This window comes from Dermacentor silvarum, chromosome 9, assembly GCF_013339745.2.
Source record: "Dermacentor silvarum isolate Dsil-2018 chromosome 9, BIME_Dsil_1.4, whole genome shotgun sequence".
NCBI lineage: Eukaryota > Metazoa > Arthropoda > Arachnida > Ixodida > Ixodidae > Dermacentor > Dermacentor silvarum.
The window spans coordinates 152,515,013-152,538,872 of NC_051162.1; positions in this window are offsets into that span (position 1 = coordinate 152,515,013).

A 23,860-nucleotide genomic window follows, 5' to 3' on the forward strand; every position below is an offset into this window, starting at 1 on the left:
TAACTTTGTGTGAATGAAACATCTGGAATACGTATCAAGCATGTGTAGCCATGTATACCATCTAGGATCATGTAGGTTCTAATTCTATCGAACAAATAACAGTTGGCTCAGATTAGTTTTTGTACAACAGAGACGCTTCCACGCGAATCGTCTGGCCTACTAGTTTAGCACAGTTTACCTAAGAACTAAAGAAAATTCCGCACATCAAAAACAATTCATTCCGTTGCTTCCATGGCCCCCGCATCTAGCTGAGGCTCCGTTTTCATGAGGCCCCTAACTAGTCAATGCGGTTAATTTTCCAGTCAAACTTTTGACTACCGAAACACGTCGTTATAAGTACATAAAATTGGGTGAATGCATTCCCGCAGAGTTCATCTGTCACACCTGCAATCATGTGCGCTTTAATCCGGAATAGCGTCTGCGTGGCCACGGGTAAATTCAAGGCAGCCAACTGCAGCTTCAGTTCAAGTTTCGCCATATACCAAGGTTTCCAGAGACCACAGAAACTAACGCCATTGGGCCGTTCCCGCCGTATGGCGCCTCAGAATGACGACATTCCAACTCTACATCGGTGGCTGCGGCAGCGTCGTTTCCCCATCCGCCATTTAGGGCTTTGTGACGGGGCGCCGAGCACTGTGTATCGTACAAGGCGGCGCAGGGCCCGGTCGGATTGTGGTTCCTCCCCACCCGCACTCATCATTGTCTTCGAGGTGGAACGGCCGACGGCTACAAAAACTGCCCCCGAAGACTCTCTCAATGTGCGCTGCGGCGCGCGAGGAAGGCGGAGTGGCTTTACAATGAACGCAGTGACGGGCTGGCTTCGAGAGTTCATTAATTAAACGACCGTTTTCCAGCGCTCCAGTCGTTCGGAAAGTGGCGTTCTCTGTGCGCGGCAGGGAAGCTTTCCCCGAAACAAAGTTTAGTTTAGGGAGTGAAGTTCTGACTCCTACTGGAATTGTCAAGCTAGCGACGGTGCAGTTTGGCATTCAGCCTGCTGTCTCACATAACTGTGTGGGTGACTTTCTTTGCCTCGTGTCCTTTATTACTATGATCTCTTGTTTTACTATTATTATTACCTTTTTGCCGACATTGTCTGTTTCTTTATCAGGCGTCAGTAAATGTAGGGCTATGGTCGATTTCATCGTTCAGTCTTGGTTTGTATGGGCGACGGTGGAGACGGGCACCCAAAGGTATATGACTTCCGTAATCGCTCGGCAACTGCTCTGGCGCGTGACCCTTTTTTTAAAAGAAAATGGACGAGAGACGTCGTACAATATTGGAACGACCCGGCGTCAACGTGAGCGGCATATAAGTGTAGAAAATTCTTCCAGATGGGGGCCAAATTTCAGCAAACTGCAGATCATAGACAACAAATAGCCTCGTTGCCTTGCATTTCCTACATCGTTCCTTACTTCATGTCTGCCTATTTCGAAAGAACGTCACCGAAAAAGCTAGTGACGCGCTAATGAAAAAGAACAGAAACAACGGAAGCGATGGGCTACAATGACATATCCCATACTTCCAATCAAACCAGAGGCGACGACATCAAACTTATACATAAGAAAGGATTCACAGGCTTTGCGACCATAATTTCAACGCAACCCAGATTCAAGTAACATGATTTTGACCTTACCAAATGAGTGGTCAGGCAGGTGGACGTGTTTTCAGAAGGGCAAAATTGGCAACATGTTAGCGTGGCATTCATTATTGTTAAAGCGCAATCTAAACGGCACCTCTGTTCGTCCAATGAACTGCTTTTTTTTTTTTTTTGCACAGCGTACACCCGTGAGCAAAAGTATACGGACACCGGGTCGCCGAAAAAGCTGAATTGCTTCGTAATTAACAAGCATAAACTGCAATTGACGAGTACACTGAGAAGTTCGCAATGGCAACTTTGGAGTGCAGTCCTGAATTTCAAGTTGCGTTCACAGACAGAGGAAAAAATTGGCTTTATCGCGCAACCCCTGGTCCGTATAATTTTGCTCACGGGTGTACATTCAAGCATACACGCGGTGTTCCAGAGAACAATTTCAACATTTTTTTTAATTGCCTGTGGCAGTCAGATAGCACAATTCCAGTCCACGAACTGTATTACTCGAAGAGGCGGACATTACTAGCAGAAAAAACTGAAATGCATAATTGAACAAGTAAGAAAAATTCCCCAATTCAGTCCATAGGTAGTTATCTTATGGCACATATTGCAATTTACAAATTCGAGCGGGTGAGACTGCAAGGCATATCCACTTGAACAAAAATTCGTGAATGACAGCATTTACGAGATATGCGCCGTCAAACTTGCCTTTAAAATGCACTGTCATTTCACTTGCATTCTTAACAAAACGTCGTTTTTTTATCAGCGCTGAGGCCGATACTGGCGCCGCTACCAGCTATTCGCTTACTTTGACAATCATCCTTGATGTTTTACGGCAGCTCACGAACGGCGTTCCATGTCATGGTGGAGTGCTCCGCAAAACCATTCCCTCCCCTGCCAATCATCCTCCACCCCCTCCGCAGCAAGCACCTGTGGGACCAAGCACTCCGCGACGGGCCTCCCGAGGTCAGCCGGGCCCTCATCCAACGGGCCAGTGAGGTCCCTGAGATCGTCATAGGGAGCCCGGACTAGGGACTCTCCCACTCTCTTCCTTCTCCTATGCGCAATAAAAAAGTTTCACTCTCACTCTGCAGCGTTTTGTTTCATTTAGGGAGGAGCCAAATTCACAAAGATGTTACTTCGTAAGTGCATGCTGTTTACCTATGGGCGGCCGCTTTCGCTGATAGGATGGAGAAAAGAGAGGGGTAGGGAATTTAGTCAGCGTAAGCACCAGCTTACACGGAATAAGGGTTTTTTAGTGACTACGTACCCTGATTTTATCTGACTTTCGAGTGAATGGAAATAGTGCGGCTTTCTCTTTTTTTTTTTTCGATACCCCTTGTTTACCCGGTACGTCTACTGGTGAATATAAGGTATTTATTTATTTATTTATTTATTTATTTATTTATTTATTTATTTATTTATTTATTTATTTATTTATTTATTTATTTATTTATTTATTTATTTATTTATTTATTTATTAACTTTCATTGACGTAAGCTAGTAATGCAATTGTCATACCTTGCCTTGTAGAGCTGATACGGCATTCCAACCTTGGCCGTTTGCAGCCAGCACAACTGCACTTTACGAAATCGAGTACATTTCTCATTGCCCGGCGTGTAATTGTAGGACTTCCCTTGCGATTAAACTCCACAATAGGTTCATGTACCTGGATGTCCCCAGCCACGATTACTATTCAAGCCGGAAAAGTGCACACGAGTAAAATATACTTTGCATTCAAGCCTCTGAAATCACGAGGTCTAAAGAAATTGATGTTTGGTTAAATGAGATTTTTAAGAAATTAGTTTCATGGAAATTCACAATAACGAAAGAAGTAAGGTCAAAAGTGTCAATAACAGCGCTAAACACCAACATTTCGACATGGTACGACTTTTTGAGAGACTAGCGCGTTACGATAAACATGACACCAGAGTATTGCCGGTAAAATTTTATCTTACCTACAACGTTCTTTGCGACTAAGCCAAGTCTCCGCACACAAAATGCAATCCTCTGAATCATAAACGCCGCGGAACGGAGCGTGAACTGGAGGACGTTCTTGTTGTGCTCTTGTTCATGCAAACCAATGAGTTGAGGTATACAAGAATACGACGCAACGCTTAACAAAAGGCTTAGAAAATACACTTCATGAGGTAAAAAAAGCTCGACAAGCGCTGCTTATTCTGTTACTCTTTCGCGTGTGTATTACATTCCGTTAGATACGAGTACATTGCATCGGGGGTTCTTCGGCGCTGTTCGCGTGTGCGAGCCTTATTGCCGGACATGTTTCTTCAGATTGGTGACGTCATTTTCCGGCAGCTGCCGGGCCTCTTTTGGGTCCCTGATCCCGCAACGGACAACCCATCTGTCGCGCCGGCACAGGGCCGGTTCTATTCTTTTTTATCTTCACTTTGACGGTATCCGAGCACACGGGTCAAGAACAGGATTAGGCAGAAAAAAAGTATGCGAAATCAGACGAAAGGCGATGCGCGTTCGGAAGCTTCCGACGTTGTGAGCGCTGAATCTGGCTGGCTCCCGGGAGACTCAGACGACATATGATACGGGCACACATACGCCTAACGGCTCGAGGGAGCTGACACCCCGGGGTTATTGGCAGCCGGGCTTCCGACGTCGCCGCGGATGATAGAGCACTGAAAGAGCGAGACGCGGTAGAGAAGCTGGAAGCGAAAGAAACGGGAAATAAAGTTAGCTGGCCTGACAGAAGTGTGATGCAAAGTAGCCAGCACAAAGCAAAAGGCCGGACTCGACGCCACTCGGCTGTCTCCGATAGGTTTTGAAGGGGTGTCAAAACTCACGCTCCACGTGATATCTCATGTCACTCTCTGTTCCTTTGAGTGTATGCGCACGTTTTTTTTTTCTTTTCTTTCTTTAAAGGTTCATTTATCGAGCTGGAGGAGACAACATAACGAATTTCTTGTCGTTTCATCATAGTTAGCGTTATGAAAGCTTCTGCAGTCATTGGGGCTTGCAAGTCCTGCTCGACAACCATCGACAATCTTCATTTTTCTTTCTCACTTTTCTTTTTCTTGGACAAATGAATGGGGAGGAACGGGCTGAGAACATATATTTTTCTGAACGAAATATTTCACGGCAAGTAAGATTTGCCTAACGGGAACCATTATAGCACGTACACTAAACGCAACTTACTAGTTACATTAAATGGAGATAAAGAAAGAAAAGGGAGAAAAGTTGACGAGACTTCGTCCAATCTGTCTACCCTCAACCGCGGAGAAAGATGGGGGACTGAAAAAGAGAAAGACTTCAGGGCGCATATTCACAAAAACATTCTTGTGCCAGAACCACTCATACGGGCGCGTGCCATCCAATTGTGATTTTTGTCATGTTTCAAGCAAAAACGCACCCCCCCCCCCCCCCCCCATTGGAAAACATGAACTGGAAAGATTTGTGAATTCAATCCAAGATCAGTCACACGCACTAGACAAGACGCAGCGTTTCTACCGTCACGCACTCAAGTATGTTACATTCAGATTCTGCAAAAGTGCTTGTGTGACTTACGCTTACATCAATCAGCGCAGAAACTCGCAAACTATTACGTGAGGCATGCTCACGGAGCGCTACGGATGAAATCTAGGGGTGTGCGAATAGTGATTTTTTAGGCCGAATCGAATAGGAATCGAATTGGCCAGCAGCAAATCGAATACTTTTCGAATAATGAATAGCCGTTATCACAATTATTATAAAACGATGTTCACATCCCAGTACACTTAAATTTTGCAAGTTTCTGTGAAAACATAGTACATAATGAAGCGCTGCTTCGTTATAGTGAAGACTTGGTACGTCAATGTTCTTACATGTGGTTATTAGTCCTAATTGTGATTTTTGACAACTTTCTGAGGACAACTATCATGTAAGAGAAGAGGAGTAGCCGGCGCCACATATAGGCACCAACATCTCCTTAAATACATTTATTTAAAAGAAAGCGCTGCTTATTAAAAGCACAAATGAAACATTAGAGGCACACAAGTAGTCTTTTCGTATGCACAGGACTCCTCAGAAAGCGCAAATCCTCCCTGTCGCGCCTGTAATGTAGGGCTACCTAAGTGACGTAGCCTGCATCACTACGCAAGTTCTCATGTTTTATGTCTATACTATGCCCGCAGGGTTGAAAGCTTACCGTTTTTTTTTTCTTTTTTTGCTCAAACTTTATGTTTATTTGGGCGCAGTTCACATTGTGAATTATTCGAAAAGTATTCAAAAAATATTCGCAGTTACGTATACTGACTATTCGATTCGAAGGCCATCTTAGAAAAAAAATGGCTGAGGTTTAACTCTTGTAAACCTACTTACCACGAGCGAAAGGTCTGTTTGGCTTGGTTTTGCAAAGACGATGCACACACTGTTTCATTAATGCACGCTTCCGCACTTGCTAAGCTTCACTATAACGTGCTAATCTGGCCTCCCTTTTCTCCGGTGTTTCAGCAGCCAACTATGCCTTTGCTTGAGACTTCGCAGCCTGCCATCTAGTTATATGTACTGGATGATTGGATTCGGCCTGTCTCTTGCACTGAAGCGCTCGCACAGACGGCCCAGCCGGCACACCATACATGGCAAGACTGAGTGACCAAGCGCCGGCGAAGCAGCCTTTAAGTCCTCGCCTAGTCACGTGGTACCGCAGCGGCGAGGCTCCGAGCGAGCGCAGCTGCGACGCCTCTCCACAGTGGCGGATCACGTGGCATGACGTCACACTTGCCACACTTGCGCTGTGGCGGCTCGCGCTCCGGTGGCTCAAGGTCATTGCGACGCGATGAATGACCTTGCGAGATATGGCGTAGTCGAGCTTTTGCTCTAACAATATTTTCACTCTTACGATAGGCGGCACCGATTCTTATTAACTACTTTAGCGTGCAAAACCATTTTTAATACGGGCCCCTGAGTTCTAGTTGAAAAATAAAACATTTACCAGCACTTTACGACAGAACACGCATCCTAGAAACACAATTGGGACGACGGGCACCTAGTTTCTAAGTTCTCCTTGTAGCGCGCTAGAATTACAATCCTCGCATTATCCAACTGGTGCAGAGACACCCAAATGACTTGGGTTTTTTACTCAGGTTGCTTCACAGCAACAACCTAAGAACTTAACGACTGTCTACCAACCGACAGTCCGTCTTACATGTTTAAAATCCAGCGTCAATGAAATTTAATAACGAGGTTCAAACTCTTTCATTCTGTTTGAAGTCTTAAAAAATTCGGTTGGGTGATGACCTCAAAAGAGATCTGGTGAACAGATAAAAGCGTAGGCTACGGCATGCAGGCACAACTTTCTAACAAAATGAACGCTAGGGAGATTGGAACACATTAGCTGCCGGCTAGAAATACACACATGGAAAAAGGAAGTGGCGGTCTTGTCTGGTGCTTTATTGAGAACTTCCAGACCCGTGAGCGAGCACGGCCGGTTATTTAGCGAGTTTGTGGCTGCAAGAAGTCAGCCGTATCGCTGCAGCAAGTCAGTCGCGGTACTAATTTTGTTCAGCTTAAGGGATAATGAAAGGGCAAAGGCAACAACAGCTGCTTTTAGTTCATGCAGTGAAAAAGTTTTAACAACAACAAGGCCTCACTTTTATCTCAATGCGCTGATAAAAAGCGCTGATAAAAAGTGCTGATGGAAACAGGCTTCCCTTCTCTCTCAATGACCGCTTAAGTTCTACCATCCCAGATAGCGCTGTAGCGTTCTCTTCAATATATATGCCAGGAAGACGAAGTGTTTCTTCTGTGGAACGCATCTCGCCCGTCTCTGTGTTTTTCTGGACTTCTAACTGCAATTGTGGGGTCTACCGCCCCGCATATCGCGGTGATGGACGGACAAGCTAACGGGGCCCCGCCTGGTTCCAGTTCACCGGCGGGCATCGCTTCGAGGAAACGAGGCAACACGTCTAGTGAGAGCGAAGACACCGAGCTGTACTCCGCCTCAGGTGACGAGTCCTCGGAAGACAACTTTCAACCTGTCTTGCACCGCAAGGCCAAACGAAGGATCATGAACGCGTCTTCGGCGTCAAGTTCGACTACCGTGAAAAATGCGCCTCAACGATGGCCTCATTCCATCCTGTTCGTGCCGCAGAACACAACTGACAATCTGCGCGTGCTCAACAGGCAAGCACTTTCCTTGTATCTAGAAAACACCGTGCCGAATGAGATTAAAGATGTCAGACTGAATACAAGGAAAAACATTATGGCGGTCGATGTGAAGAACTTGAGTGCGCTGAACACATTGCAGCATATAACGCAACTGGGCAACATCAAAGTCCGATCCATCGTGCCCGCTGATGGTGCCACTGTAACAGGAGTCATTTATGACATCGACAACGAAATTTCCAATGCAGACCTGCCAATTCTCATAAAACCGGCAAGCGAAAACAACGTCATTGTGTACGTGGGCCGCCTCGGCAACACACGTTGTGTCAGAATAACATTCAAAGGCGACTGTCTTCCCTCGTACGTGAAGGTAGGCCACTTTCGCCACCCGGTTCGACCATATGTTCCGAGGCCTATGCAGTGTTTCAACTGCCAGAAGATGGGCCATGTGAAGGGCGTTTGCAGAAATTCCGCAATATGCCCCCGATGCGCCGAACCCCACCCAGAAGACAAGTGCAGCGCAACTACTTTGAAGTGCCCAAACTGTCAGGGTGCTCACAGTGCTTCTTCCAAAGACTGTCCACAGATTAAGAAAGAGATTTCTATTCTTAGACAAATGGTGAGAGACAGCTCAACCCACAAAGAGGCCGCTGAAAAAGTCCGACGAAGACGACGCCACCGTCTAAGGTCCTCACGACGGACAACGTCAACTTTTAAAGATATGTCGACCGTTCATAGAACACAGCCAGCTGCTGCTCTGAGCGCGACAAACGCCGAGGTTGGAAGAGAGAAAACTGGAAGATCTCTCTCTACAAAGGAATGGCCACCTCTTACGCCTACACGACCTGTAGCAGAGCCACAGCAGAAGCCACCTCCAGTACAGCAAGGTGCTGCATCGGATGACTTGCAGAATACAGATAAGCAAGTGGTCGGTCTTCTGCGACCCCTAATGAGTGCCATTCGCGTGTTATTGAACAACATGCAGACACCGTCAGCCAGAAGTGCACTTCAAGTACTGGACGCTCTGAGTCCGGTGCTGGCAGCCCTTGAGTAGACCATGGCTCAACAGCTACTGCCTTTCAGGGATGAGGTCCGAAAAGCAACAATTTTTCAGTGGAATGCCCGGGGACTCAGATCGCGCATTGCTGATTTTCGTCGGTTCGTTTACGCCCATATGTTTCCGATCATTGTCATCTGCGAACCGAACTTATCCCGCACAATCAGGCTCTCTGGATATGAATCATTCATGTCATCTACTACTGGTGAAAACAGCAAGGTTATGGTGTTTATTCGTCGCAATCTCACTTACATTCTCCAGCCTGTGGCTCCTCATGACGACAATCAATATATGTGTCTAACAGTGAAAAAGAAGAAACTTACCATCACCGTTGTGGGCGCTTACCTGTCTCCATCAAGTCGATTTGATCAAACAAGACTACGCGACATCCTATCATCAACTCCTGATCCGTGGGTCATCATTGGGTATTTCAACGCTCATCACACACTGTGGGGCAGTACGAAGATAAACGCGAAAGGCAGACATTTGGTATCCGTCGCTCATGACAATGAACTTTTGTTGTTAAATGACGGCAGTCCTACGTTCTTACGTGGCTCCACGCACAGGAGCTGTCTGGACTTGGCGTTTGTCTCACGAAGCCTCGTCAGACGTGCTGGGTGGTTTGCAGATATAGAAACACATGGGAGTGGCCACATTCCGACATACGTCAAAATAAGCGGATTATCTCCTTCCAAGAAACGCGATACCATCCAAAGAGTGGACTGGACCAAATTTCAGTCTCTCATGGAAGAGCACTGTCAAGACAACATTTCACATCGTTTGGAAGAGACTATCAAGAGCGCAGTACAAGATACTATGTGCACTTTCACATGCTCTTCGAAGCTAACGGAATTTGATATAGAATTAGAACGACTTCGAGCAATTCGTCGACGTGCTGAACGAAGGTACCGCCGCACGCATGCAATGGATGATTTACGGACCGCCAGACGCATCCAAAAGAAGATCCAGCGCCGGTTAGCTAAGCTGGAATCACAACGCTGGGCTGCGTTTTGTGAGTCTCTAGACCCTCGCAAGCCTTTATCGCAATTGTGGAGGACGGTACGAGGTCTCCGGACACTGCCCGTACAGCGGTTTCCATTCAAGGCCCTAGCCCTTTCACAACAGCGACCGGATATTGACGTGGCAGAAGAGTTCTGCGCCAGATTATCCGGCCAACTCGCTTCTCCCAACAATTTTCCGCCTTCGAGTAGCTCTCCACCACCGCGAGATCAACGCATGGATCTACCTTTTTCAATCCATGAACTTAAGGCAGCACTAGCTTTGTGTGGACGCACATCGGCTCCAGGACCTGATGGCATTTCTTACAGAGCCCTACGTCATCTGGGTGAGCGCGCAAGCATTGTTCTCCTAGAGCTCTACAATGAATCTTGGCGAGATGGCACGCTCCCGATAAGCTGGAAAACCAGTCGCCTGGTTCCACTACTGAAGCCTGGCAAATCGCCTTTGGAGCTCTCATCGTATCGCCCGATCGCTTTGGCTAGTTGTGTGGGCAAAGTAATGGAGAGAATGATCCTAGGACGCCTGGAGTGGTACCTAGAGTACCACAACATTTACCCAGAGGCTATGACGGGCTTTCGCCGTGGTCGATCATCGATAGATAACGTCGTTGATCTAGTAACCTACGTTCAGCACGAAAAATGCCGAAAGCGTCTTTGCGCTTCCTTGTTTCTCGACGTGAAAGGGGCATATGACAACATTACGATGGAAGCCATACTTACTGCTCTCGAAGAGGTAGGTGTGGGCGGCCGGATGTTTCAATGAATACGCGACTACCTCTCCATGCGATCCTTTTTCGTGAACACTGAGGACGGCCACACCTCTCTACATTACAGCTACCGCGGCGTCCCCCAGGGCGGTGTCCTCAGCCCTGTGCTGTTTAATCTGACTCTCCTTTCTCTCCTTGAGCACCTACCAAGCACAGTTCAGCTATCAATGTATGCGGATGACATCTGCGTTTGGACGTCTGCAGTAACACGCCTACAACTGCGTGCGAGGATCCAGAAAGCCGCATCTCAGACTGCTATTTACCTCCGGAATCGAGGTCTGGAAATATCGTCTGAGAAATGCGCACTTGTGGCATTTACACGGAATGCCCATGGCGAACTACAGCGTACTGATAAATGGCCAAAGAATACCCTACATTCGATCTTACAAGTTTCTAGGCGTTATAATTGACAGAGACATGTCATGGAGCCATCATGTTTCATACATGAAGAAGCGGTTAACAGGCATCTGTCACCTGTTTAAGTTCTTCACTGGAAAGACATGGGGAATGTCCACAAGTGCTATGCTGCAACTATACAATGTGCTGTTTCTTGGCTTCCTGCGGTACAGCTTGCCAGCCTTAACTAACGTCAACAAAACGAGTCTGCGCACCATACAAAGTGTTCAAGCACAAGCGCTCCGCATTTGCCTAGGCCTGCCTCGGAGTGCATCCACAGTGGCGACTATAGCAATTGCTGGAGACCACCTCGCCAAGACTCACATTGAGGTTGAAGCATTAAGGACACATATACGACATCTTGCCCGGACTCCCCACCACCACCTGGCATCTCTGCCAGCGGACAGACAACGTACCTCTTTCTGCCAAACAATAGCCACGCATGGTGAATCATTACCAACTTGCTTCACTCCCGCCGCAAGACCTTCGATTCCTCCGTGGTGCCTTACCCAGCCAAATATCAACCTGATAATACCTGGCATCCAGAAAAAAGCAGAGCTGTCATCACCAGCCCTTAAACAGCTCGCCTTACTCCTGTTGTACGAGAAGTACCAAGACTCTGCCCATATATACACCGACGGCTCCGTCCTGCCGAACAGCTCTACCGCGGCAGTGGTGATACCAACGATGGGCACAACTATTAAATTCAAGACGTCTCACGTCACAACATCGACGGCAGCAGAGCTCGCAGCACTTTGTGCCACGCTGCAATTCATTAGCGATCAAGTGACACACAAATGGACAATTTTCTCCGACTCAAAGGCGGCTCTGCAGTCTCTACTATCACCTTTACGCCGCGGTCCACACGAGCAGCTGGTCTTTGAGATTGCCGAGGCAATACACAATCTGACTGAGATAGGGCAAGAAATAACTTTTCAGTGGCTTCCAAGTCACTGTGGAATTATCGGCAATGAACGGGCCGATCAAGCTGCCCGCACAGCTCATAAAGAAGATCACAAACGACCCATTCCACTTTCTAGGACTGACGCTGCACGGAAGCTCCGCGTGCTCGCTCGCCAACGCACGAGGTCACAATGGAATGAATCGCACTGCATGCATGCTCGCTTATACTCTCTGGACCCAACCCTAAGCCTTCGAGTACCATCAAGGCTTCGCCGAGGAGACGCAACGCTTTTGTGCAGATTATGGTTGGGCGTTGCGTTTACCAACGCCTATGCGTTCCGCATAGGAATGGCCGACAGCGCAGCCTGTGACCACTGCGGCAATGAAGAATCAATTGTACATATATTGTGCGACTGCCCGCAGTACAGTGCGCAAAGACATTCTCTTACCAACGCGTTCAACCAATTGGACGACCGGCCTCTGTCGGAAGAAAAAATTCACCACAGACTGGACCCAACGTCACAGAAGAAGGCCGTGCAGGCGCTTCTGCGCTTCTTGCGAGCCACCGGCCTATCTGACCGACTGTGATTCGAACGCTCTTCCGGTGCAACGAAACAATCGCACACCTTGTTTGTGAGTGCCCTCGTTTCAACCCGCGGAGAGCAGCTCTCTCAGCCACGATAGGTCAAGTGGACAAACGCTTAATAACGCAAATCAACATCCTTGTAAACTGGCCTACACGAACAACAGCGCGAGCCACCTTGAAGGCACTGCTTCGTTATTTAAGAGACACCGAACTCAGTGACAAATTGTGACTCTACACTGTGTGACGTAGGATGGGACGTTGACACTTTTCAACACTAGAACGCCTTCGCAGACTGCGTGACAATGCCCACAGAAACAGTTCTGTTTTGTGTTTCTTTCCTTTTTTTTCCCCTTTTTTGTACTTATTTTTTCTCTCTCTCTCCTGTCGAATCCCTTTACCCCTCCCCCGGTACAGGGTAGCCAACCGGAGATAATGTCTGTTAACCTCCCTGTCTTTCCTTCACCTTTTTTTTTCTCTCTCTTTGCTATCGCAATTGCTGCTTCGCATTTCAGGTGAAACTGCGACAACTTTTTTTACTACGCGTACTGTTGGTGACGTCGGAAGAGCCACTCTTGCAGCAAACCACAGTTTACTGAACAATACATTCTTAATAAAGAAAGCCCTTTGTGCTAGCGGCAGTGGCGACGCAGTCACTGCTTCCTACTGTGCTTTAAAACAGCTGATAATGTCTCTCCTTGCGAGAACAAAGCGAGATCATCCGGGCAACCAGTCAAAAGTTAGGAAAATGCGGTCTCTGGCCCCTAACCATTTCTACAGGACCGCATTACGTACGCTAGCTAGTGCACAAACAAGTTACAAAAAATATTGCTTTCGAATTCTTCCTAATGTTTGTTCACAATATAACTAAAACTGTAACTTATAGTACGCTGAAGTTTTATTTATCATTTCCAATAGCGACGTTCAAAAGGCAGATACAGGGCACCATACACTTGACTGCCACCTTATGACACTGAGACAGGGTTGGCCCCTGCGTTGGCCCCTGCGGACTATGCAGCGTCATGTGAACTATAAAAAAAAATCACGGCAGAATTCATATCAAGATGACCGTCGATGGTAATATGATACAAGCACTACTCACAGTCCTTCATTAAATTTTATCCTGTCGGAAAAACGGAGGTCCACATCAGAGCGCATGGCCATTTTCCTATTTAAATGCAGGAACTTTTGAAATACCCTCATAATTTATTTATTTATTTTTTATTTATATACGTTTTAATATAATTTATTTATAATTAATAAATAAGCATATTTAAATATTATACCTTATTTAATATAATAACAAAGATCGCCTTTGATCCCATTCGCCATACTCCCGCTACTTCTGAATGCCTTGCGTTGCTGATGCTATGGCGGAGCAGGGTGTCGTCCACAATGCTCCGCTTACTGAACATCACCGTGGAAAACTCAAATTTGATTTTGGATGTTCACTTAGACGCCAATAATTCCGATTTTGGCACCTATTATCATCAGCCTGTATTTATCTCCACTGTAGGACGAAGGCCTCTCCCTGCGATCTCCAATTACCCCTGTCTTGCGCTATAGCTGATTCCAACTTGCGCCTGCGAATTTCCTAACTTCATGCATCACACCACCTAGTTTTCTGCCGTCCTCGACTGCGCTTCCCTTCTCTTGGTACCCATTCTGTAACTGTAATGGTACACCGGTTATCCATCCTACGCATGACATGGTCTGCCCAGCTCTATTTTTTCCGCTTATTGTCAATTAGAATATCGGTTATCCCCGTTTGCTCACTGATCCGCACACGCTCTCTTCCTGCCTCTTGATGTGGCGCCTAACATTGTTCGTTCCATCGCTCTTAGCGCGGTTGTTAACTAGTTCTCGGTATTATGGATTAACCTCCAAGTTTCTGCCCCATATGTTAGCAGCGGCATACAGAATGCAATGATTGCACACTTTTCTTGTCAGCGACAGTGGTAAGCTCCCAGTCAGGATTTGGTAATGCCTACCGTATGCACTCCTATCCAATTTTATTCTTCTGGCGCCTTTTGCACCTTTTGGCGCCTATACGACGAACCAAATTCTAAGTCGATCCCTCAACTTACGGCGTTGTTCACGTTGTCTCATTCCTTTTCTGTGCTACAGTGTACTATAGATAGCTACGCGAGGCTGTGTTTCCTCGCACAGAGTGGAACGTGCACGGTACATTTTAAATGTGTAAGCATTTTTATGCCTGCCCAACGAGGAAACCCGCCAGTCCGTCGGTCCGTCCATCACGTAACGTAACACGATCGCTTTCAAGATAGGACCCACAGCATGAGCGAATTGACCTTCGTGCTGCCTCTCGCTTCAACGCGAGCTAAGTAGCGGACACGAAGCTATCAGCACTCGGCGCACTCATTCTCCATCGAGATCGCTGTCAAGATAGGGCCCGCGCGTTTCGCTTCAACGCGAACTATAAGCGGCGAGAATACAGCGCGCGAAGGCAATGAGCACTCGGCGCACTCTGTCGCCATCACAGGTCGCTTTCACGATAGGATCGCGCGGCCACGCCGTACGCAGCCACCCCCGGAGTACGGTTTATCACGGTTCATTATGGTTCAACGAGGATGGATTAGCACTAAAGAGTGATAACGGCTCAACGGGCCTGGCGTCGCCACCTGCGGTAGTTTGCTTGTGTCATGAATTCACCTTGCGCTGCCATCCGGAGTTGTTCGTGTCACCGCAGCGCTGTCGTTTTTACTGGTCGGATAAAGTTTCGTAACACTGATAATGACACCGGGCTGTGCGGAGATGAACAAGTGGCTCAATGCTTAAGCATACTTGGACAACTCACAGGGGAGTTTCTGCGTGAAGTTTTTTTTTTTTTTTTTGGCCCTCTCGCTACGGCCATCACACAATTTCCGAGCGTCGAATGAAACGTCGCCTTTACGTTCGCTCTTAACGAGCTTCGACCATGATGGCGACACACCTCGAAGGTATCTCGCCGACCTGTTTCAGTCGGCTGTTGGCGCTCGGGAGTCTTGCCACGGGCCGCGTCACTCACTGAGAGCACTCGGAGCACGCGATTGTCCTCAGCGAGCGCAGTGAGCTCAGCCAGCTAGGGAACCTACATGCAACGCTGCATGTAGGCTTCCTATACAGCCAGCGGGCTTACCGTGGTACGCCACGGCGGCCGTTGTATGTACTGTGCGTTAAGCAGCAGACGCAGCTACATGCAATTTTAGTGCGTTTGTTTAGCGCAAGACAACGCTGGACTGGGTACTCGCGGTCATGTGCTTCAATCTAGCCGTGCAACGTGTTGCGGATCCAAACTGCGCCTTTAGAAGTGGTGTCAATAGTTCAATACGAAGCGATGTCTCCCAAGACGTCCAGCCAGAGGCTACCAGGACTGAGCGCACGCTGGCAAGCGTACGTTGGGTCTGACCTTAGGTTTTGGTTTGGGTAGTTGAGTGCTCAAAAGCAATCACAATTAGCGAGACCCGTCGGCTGCGACACCGATAAGGATTGTGGCCGCAGATTCATTCCGGCGCGAGTGGGAGCCGCCGAGCCGAACCAGACAATAGTCGGCATCATCCGACAGTACGTGATTCTTGCTAAAATTTGAAACGCTGATTTCCACTTACTTCAACATGTTTAGTAAACTACGTCTATAAATACACGCAGTAACAGCCGAAAGAAGCGCACTGATCCAAAGCAAGCTTATTGATTGATGTCATCTATCCGCCAATAACAGCGCTCGATGAGAATCTGCCCGCTGACGTCAAGGAGCAGCCGCCGGCAACCACGACACGGGTGAGGAGAAGGCCTCTGTTGAAAAAGAGGCAGAAAAAGATGACTTCGCGCTCCGCTTGTGAGCACCACGCGCCAGGTACGAGTGCGAAGTTTGGCGGAGATGTTGACTGGAACGTATGCTATCCGTAGATTGCGTTTTGTCGTCAAGCCCAAGGGTGATTCAGGGCCCCTTTAAAGTAAATTCAGTAAGGGGGTAGCATAATGACAGAAAGTACTGTGACCAGAGATAAACAAGCCTACCAAATTACACAAGTGCTTATCTACGTTGAGAAGCGAATAAAGAGGTAATAAATGCAATAAAAGCATGATGGCATTAATAAAAAGGTGAAGTTACCCAAAACAATAATGCTATGTGAAAACGCGGGCAGAGTACAAAGCGCGAAAAAATTTAACAATTGAAGAGGAAGGCAAATGTCGGAGCGATATGAATTAAATTACTTGCGCTAATTAGCAAAAACGTATATAACGACTGTAGCAAGCAATTATTTATTTTGGAACATTTTCACTAATAAAGAAATTAGTATGTTTCAAAAGAAACTAAAGAACTACGTTTAGAAATCTGCAGCACTGGACCAAAGATATAAATCGTAGTTGCGTAAACAGCAGAGAGATGTATATAAGTAAACAGCGCATGCGATGCTAATGCTATGCTATGGTTAAAATTTGTCCGGAGTCTCGCACTATACAGCGTTCCTTATAATCAAATAGCGGTTTTGGCACGTAAAGCGCCAGACCTAGTTTAATAACATATATATATATATATATATATATATATATATTGTCACGTGTACTTGTTTATCTTTCTCGGTCACTGCGTTTCACCATCTAACAAATGTTATTGCTCAGCGCAATAGACGCCTGCATGTGTCGGACGTTTCTCACATGTTATCGATGGTTCTATCCACTATCTGTTTCTACCGGGCCTTGTGTAATCTGGATGTATTCGCGAAGCGAATGTTCTAGTACCTTGTACGCGGGCACCAGTGATTACTCTGGAACCTTCGATGACTCATGCATTAAAGCCGACGCGCTTGACTTCATGATCAGAATTTCGACGAGCACCGACTGTGTTCGCCGCTATCGCTGTGCTTCGAGTGTGACTTGTTTTGCCGGCACAAGTGCGCCCACTAAAAAGTTAGCTTCGTCAGTAACAGTTTGGTACTGTGTTATTGACCGTCATTACCACGTGACAATATATACATATATATATATATATATATATATATATATATATATTATATATATATATATATATATATAATATATATATATTAATTATTACCTGTCGTATTTTACGTGCCAAAACCACGATTTCATTATGAGGCACGCCGTAGTGGGAGACTCCGCATTAATTTTAGCCACGGCTATGTCAGCTAGTATACCCCCCAGGTAAACGGGAATAGCGTCACGAGCGCCACTTTCTCCCCTGGTGCTTGGTAGGCCATACTTCTGAGAAAAAAATACTAAAAAAATAAGACTGCTGTTATACCAACGGTTCTGCTGATGCGCCAGGGAGAAGACGGCCATCCCTCCTGTCTGCAATGCGCTCGACGATTGTGCGATTTTCTTGGCAGACACAAGGCGAAACTGGAAGCTAAACATTTCGACAGAATTACCTGTCTGGTTGGCAGAATTGATTAAGTCTTAAAGAGTGTCTCCAACCAAATAAGGAAATTTATGAGCCCGTCGTTTCGGAGCCAATTCGACTGCATGGGTGGCTCCAACCAAGTAGGAGAATTTATTATCCCGACATTTCGGAGCCAATTCGGGAAAAAGAGGCTAAAAATGACAGCTGTTAAAATAAAAAAAAGAAACGGGCAAGTTTGCGCTCCGTCACGCAAAGCTTACGCACAGCGAGACATACTGGCTGCTACTGATAGGTATGAACTTAGTTGCTGCTCAGTCTTATCTTGGTTTAACTTAACTACGCAAGTAGGAAGGTATTCTCGAGCGATAATTTTCGGAGGTACCTTCCCTTTCGCGACATTTCGCGTGACTAGCGCTGGACGCATCGGCGCCTACGAGCGACAACGTTCCTGGAATGCCACAAACGCAGGCGAGCTAACCAAGGTTGGCACAGTTCCAAGAACGCTGCTGCTTGCTGACGCCGAACCCGTTGGAGGCTAGCCGCTCGATATCAGTCGGCCAGCTTTGTTGTGTTTTGAGATTTGCGCGGCCTAGTGCAAGCTTTAGCTTGTTTGTTTCTTTGTTTGTTTCCTGGCTCAGCACGCCGCGGAGAGAAGAGAGGCGCGGGGTCGGGAAGGCAGAAAGCTGAGAGAAGGAGACCGCGTGCATGCGCACGCGGTCTTCTCCTCCGGGTTGCCATTGCTACGGCGCGGCAGTTTCTTGGCACCGCACCACAAATTACGGCTATCTTAAACAGCTTCGCTCTTAATAATGCAAGACTGTAGGAAGGAACTAGCACGAATTTTGTTTAGTCCTACAGTCCGCATTATTTTAACAGCTGTCATTTTTAGCCTCTTTTTATGTAATGACCATTTTCTTTTGCGTGTGGTGTTCATGTATTGAATAAGCGCCAGCAGCGCTTCTGTGTTTGCTTAAATTTCACCCTATTTCGTTATGATACAGAGCCAGCTTGCCGTAGCACGTGTTTCGGCAGGACAATAACAGGCAGTGCATGTGCTTTATTGTGCAATTTTATTAGCAACTTTTGTACAGCCGACATAGAACTCGCAGAAAGAATATTGTAGACATGATTACCTCGCATCTACAATACAAGCTGCGCATTTATTAGGCCTATATACATTCATACAATTTCATACAAGATTCATAGAATTTCTGAATAGAAAAGTAAGTTTTTTTGCTTTGCATGAGACAATACTACCAACGGAAATTGTTTGTTGCAACTGTTATCTGCGATAACTCATGCAAAAAATTATCGTTAAGACGAGACCGGTTAAAGGCCGAAGATAGCACATTTCGCATACCCAAACACAGACGAGTGGAGTTGTCCGTGCTGAGCCGTGGGTCTGGAAAAAAAAAGTAACAAGTTTTTGCTTACACACAACGCAATTGGAGGAACACATTTCAGCGCTCTTTCCGCAAAACAGTGCTTTCAATTCATGTACGTCAACTCTTCTATTTGTTGTCGCATTTATGCTAAATGTATGGCAAAAAATTTAACAATCCCAATTCGTATGTTAACTGCTACTATATTGAAGTAACAGGTTTGGTAATGCTGCTTTCTCAACAGCTGTCTGAAAACACTGATCAATTTCTTACAGCTACATTGTCTTGATCGCTGCATTTATTATTCACTTGTCCATGAGGCACTAGCTGACGGATTAGATTGTTCAACCTTTTTGTATATTCCTTGTCTATTCCAACTTCTGTAGAATGCCTATTACTGGAGACAATCTTCTTAAAGTTGTAAGCAATGCACTGGTCAATGGTCTATGAGCTTTGCCTACTCTAGAAGGAATTTGCTTTGCACAGGGGGACCATACTTCGCGGTAACAACCGACGCGCGTGGCTCGCTAGGCGCCAACGTAAGCACCTTCGTACGCATTGCGCGCCAGCGCGACTTGACACGAAGGTAAATTTGCTCGTTCTGAACAAAATCTGCTCGTATGCTTAGTTTCTCAGTTAACAATCGCGAATATCGCACACCGCAGATGGATATTCGATAAAGAAGAACAGACAAGCCGTCGTTTTTTGTTTATTTGCGACACAACGTTTCGCGGCGTAACGTACAAACTCACCCGGCGCCGTAGCAGCCAATGCAAGAAAGAGCACTTGCAGTGCTTTCAGCACTAGGGCAGTGCTGCTTCAATTGGTTTCCGCACCTTGTGAAGCTCTAGGCGACTGGCAATGTCTAACCAAGATCAGGCAAGCACAATGTTCTCCAACGTAACCCCCTGGTCTGTGCAGCAAACATTCAAGCACCTTCATCAAAGATAAATTATCAGTTTTTTATTCCTTAACGCGAACAAAAAGTCGCCGAAGATATAACGAAACGCATTTTGCGTCAGTGGGTCAGCTAGCACACACTCGTCTCAGGAGCTGCTGTCGATAGGTCGATAGGTAGCTTCGATGTATTCAGAAACCACTAAGAATTTACCGCGTACGGAATACCCTTCCTTTCGTATTATAGCTGTTTCGATAAGGTTAGCTGCTATTCGGTACATAACTGCAGAAAAAGCTTGCTTACCTTTCATTCGCTCGGATGATGATGATGAATAACTTTGTTGTAGGACGAGTGTTGTGGTTAACCTCGGGTGGAGCCTCTTGTAGAGCCCCACTGGCCGCGGCGGCTCGCCGGGCCTGGTCCAGGGTCCCCAGTTGGCTTCCCAGTGCCAGCTCGGAAAGCCGTGCCTCCCAAGACCACGTTGTGAGTGTCTCTGATGAGCGCACCAGCCTGGATACTGCCTGAGCTGGGATCTCCGTACACTGGTAAGTAATGTGTGTCAGTGTGGCTATGTGTTCGTTGCAACAGGGCCATACCCTGGTTGGTACACCTCTTGAAACATTGCGTGTAATCACGATATGTGCGGGTAAGTGTTGGTTTGAAGGCGGTCCCAGTCCTGGTTTGTTGGCTGCTTAACTTGGGATGTGGAGGAGCGCACCTCCGTCTGGTCAGGCGTTGGTCCTCCAAGATCTGCCTGCTCGTGATGGAATGTTCATGTTGGTTTGTGACGTGCCTCGGAGAGGGTTCTGCAGCTCGGCCAGCAAGTCCGCGAGCTACGCAGTCGGCCTCCTCGTTGCCTTCCAGGCCTGTGTGCCCTGGGCACCAGACGACCCAATGGTCCTCAGTCCGCGTGGGGCCCAGGATATCGGTGACGGCCCCTGGGAAGTGTGCCTCTAAGATATAACCGACACGCGGCTTTTGAATCCGTCAGGATATATGCAGAGAGACCTCTTCGTTCTGCTTCTTGGATTGCGAGGGCTATGGCTGCTGCCTCCGCGGTGGCGCTTGATATGCTGCGTATGCAGCATATGCAGGCTCCCACTTTGTATTGGTTAGTACTGTCGTGGCGTATGCCGGGTTCCTCGGGCCTTGTGGTGTTAGTCACAAGGCCCCAGGTGGTGTTGTGGTGTTAGTAAATGCTAGCGTCGGTGTAGTAGGCATCAGGATCGTTCGTTCTGTGGAGGCGTTTTTGTGCTCGCGTTTGCTGGCGCTTTTGGTTGTATAGCGGATGGATGTTCTTGGGGACCGGTTCCACGGTGATGCGAGCCCGTAGGTGCATAGGTACGATGTTCGTTTCGTCTCCACAGTATTGGATGGTGAGTGGGTATCCCAGTCTTTGCAGTAGTTTTCTGCCCTGGTGTGTGGTGCTAAGTCGTTGTCTTTGTGCGATTAGCGTGGCAGCTGCCAGTTCTTCATATGTGCTATTTATGCCGATTTACATGAGTCTGTCTGTGCTCGTGCAGTTAGAAAGTTGGAGTCCAGCTTAGTATGCGATTCTTATGAGCTTGTCGATGTTTTCTATTTCGGTCTTGCGTGTAGCTTGGAAGGGCAGGGCGAACGTTCATTCTCTCGTAAAGCGGAAAAAGGGGGCGCTGTGGTCCCTTCCCGTGTTGGCCGACCGCAGAACCGCGCAGAGCTTCTTGTGGCCTTTCTTCTGTTATTCATATGTCGCTGCAAAGGCGTGTACGGTCGGCAGAGGTGCTGAGAGCTGCAGGGGCTGACGAACGGAATGGCAGCCGAAGCGAAAAGAGCGAAAGCGCCATCCGTTGGCGCAACAAGTGAAGCGACTAAATAAAGATATAGCATGGCATAAAAGAAAATATCTGAAAATACCTTTGTTGCTACACCATAATTGCTTGACTTTACTGTCATTGCTCTTGTTCGATAAAAAGATAGAGCAACATATTCAAATGTTACATAATTTTCCTTTGGCTACGAGCGTCCATGACGTCGCTTTCTTGCCGATACCAAAACTAGCTCCACTGTCCACCGGACTCTTTAGCCACCTGGGTTTTTTAACGTGCAGCCACGGGTCGTTTTTACATGTCACCGCGATGAAATGTGGCCGCCGCGGCCGGTATTCGATCCCGCGCCTTTCGGCTTAGTAGCGGACGCCTTAGCTATCTATGCCTATGCGTGTGTTATTGTGCATGCGCGTGTGCCAGGAGCTCCTGAACGGAAGGTCCCTCTTAAATGTTTTTGTGGGACAATTCATGCCGCGTCGTAATATGGTCTTTTGACGGATTAACTTTAAAAATTGTTTCTCTGTTGCTCTCGCGTAGATTACCTTTTCTCTTGCGAGCTTTTTTGCCGTTTGCGCGGACTCTCGAAACCCGTATCATAGTAGCAGTAACCCCACACGAGCGTCTGGACGCAACCGCAGCTATTGCGCGGGCGACGCGCGCGGGCCTCGATTGATTGAGGCCGTCCCGTGTGACAACGTAAACCACAGCCGCGGGACGACAAAAACCGGGACAGGCAGTGTTCAAGGGCCATCTCGGTTGCCCGAAGACGCTGGGAGCGGCGCTCGAGTCTCCGCTAATCGATGGCGCAGTTGCGCGATACGCGTGCAGGTTACGGTGTTAAGAGGAAGTTAATTACCTTTACAGGGCACAACCAAAACAATGGGAAAATTGCGGGGAGTAGTCTTGCAGGACAGCCGTCCATTGCTTCGAGCAATTGAGGGGCACGCATGATTGCAGAAAAAATGTATATGTATTGGTTTCTCCGATACGCCTCTCTCGGCCACCAAAGAACCTTCTCGTTTTTTTTTTTGTTCCGGATCCGATCGATGTTTATCAACTTCCTATTTCCCATTATGATTTCCGCGTTTATCCCATTATTTCGCTTTATAGCCTTGCCGTTTTATGTAGTGCTGGTGCAAAATGATAGACTGTCCATCGTAGGTGCATCCTGCACTCTGACGATGCCATCGCATGTTTAACTAGTGTGGTTTCCACCGCGCTACATGGACAACAAGTACCGGTTTCGTACATGCGTGCAGCTTCGAAGGTGTACATCCAACATGTTGTTTGCTCACTAGGATGGTATGCGATGAGTGAAGGACAAATTGCAAGTTGAACGTGAGAACTTTTATAGGAAGGCCTTATCGCTCCGGTGCGCATTTAAACTCTTTGGCACCATCTTTTGAAGAAGCGTTACGTCCTGGGACTACTTTGTTGCTTAGCTTCACACAGTTGCTCTCAGTACTACTCTGTCGAAAAAAACACAAATTCACCATAACTGATAATTCCAAATTGACAATGAAGATCCCCATATATAAGTGTGCATGTTCGGATATTAGTTATAGGGCAAGTCCCATATGAAATATATGAACGTGTGAGGATTCCATGTGAAACCCCGTATCTTCCCATAGATGATGTTCGTTCATCCTGTCCTGTACCACATACAATTTTCATGCGGAAGATTGACGTAGGGCAAACGGGACGTTGCTTGAATGAACGCTGGTGGGAACACAACAACGTAAGGAAATCTTAAAGTGGTTGGCTTGGCCTTTATTGTAAGTGTGCAGGCGCGCCTATGTTAATCAGTGAAGTGTACTGGACGAAGAAAAAGCACAGCTAACACGCGAATTATTCGGAGCTGTTCATAATCAAGATTTAGCAGACAGGTGTGGTGAGCCCCGCTCACAGTCACCGTCTACGAAGGCACTGGCTTACTGAAATAGTCATCTGCGCACGTCATTTGACATGATATCATGCCCCTGT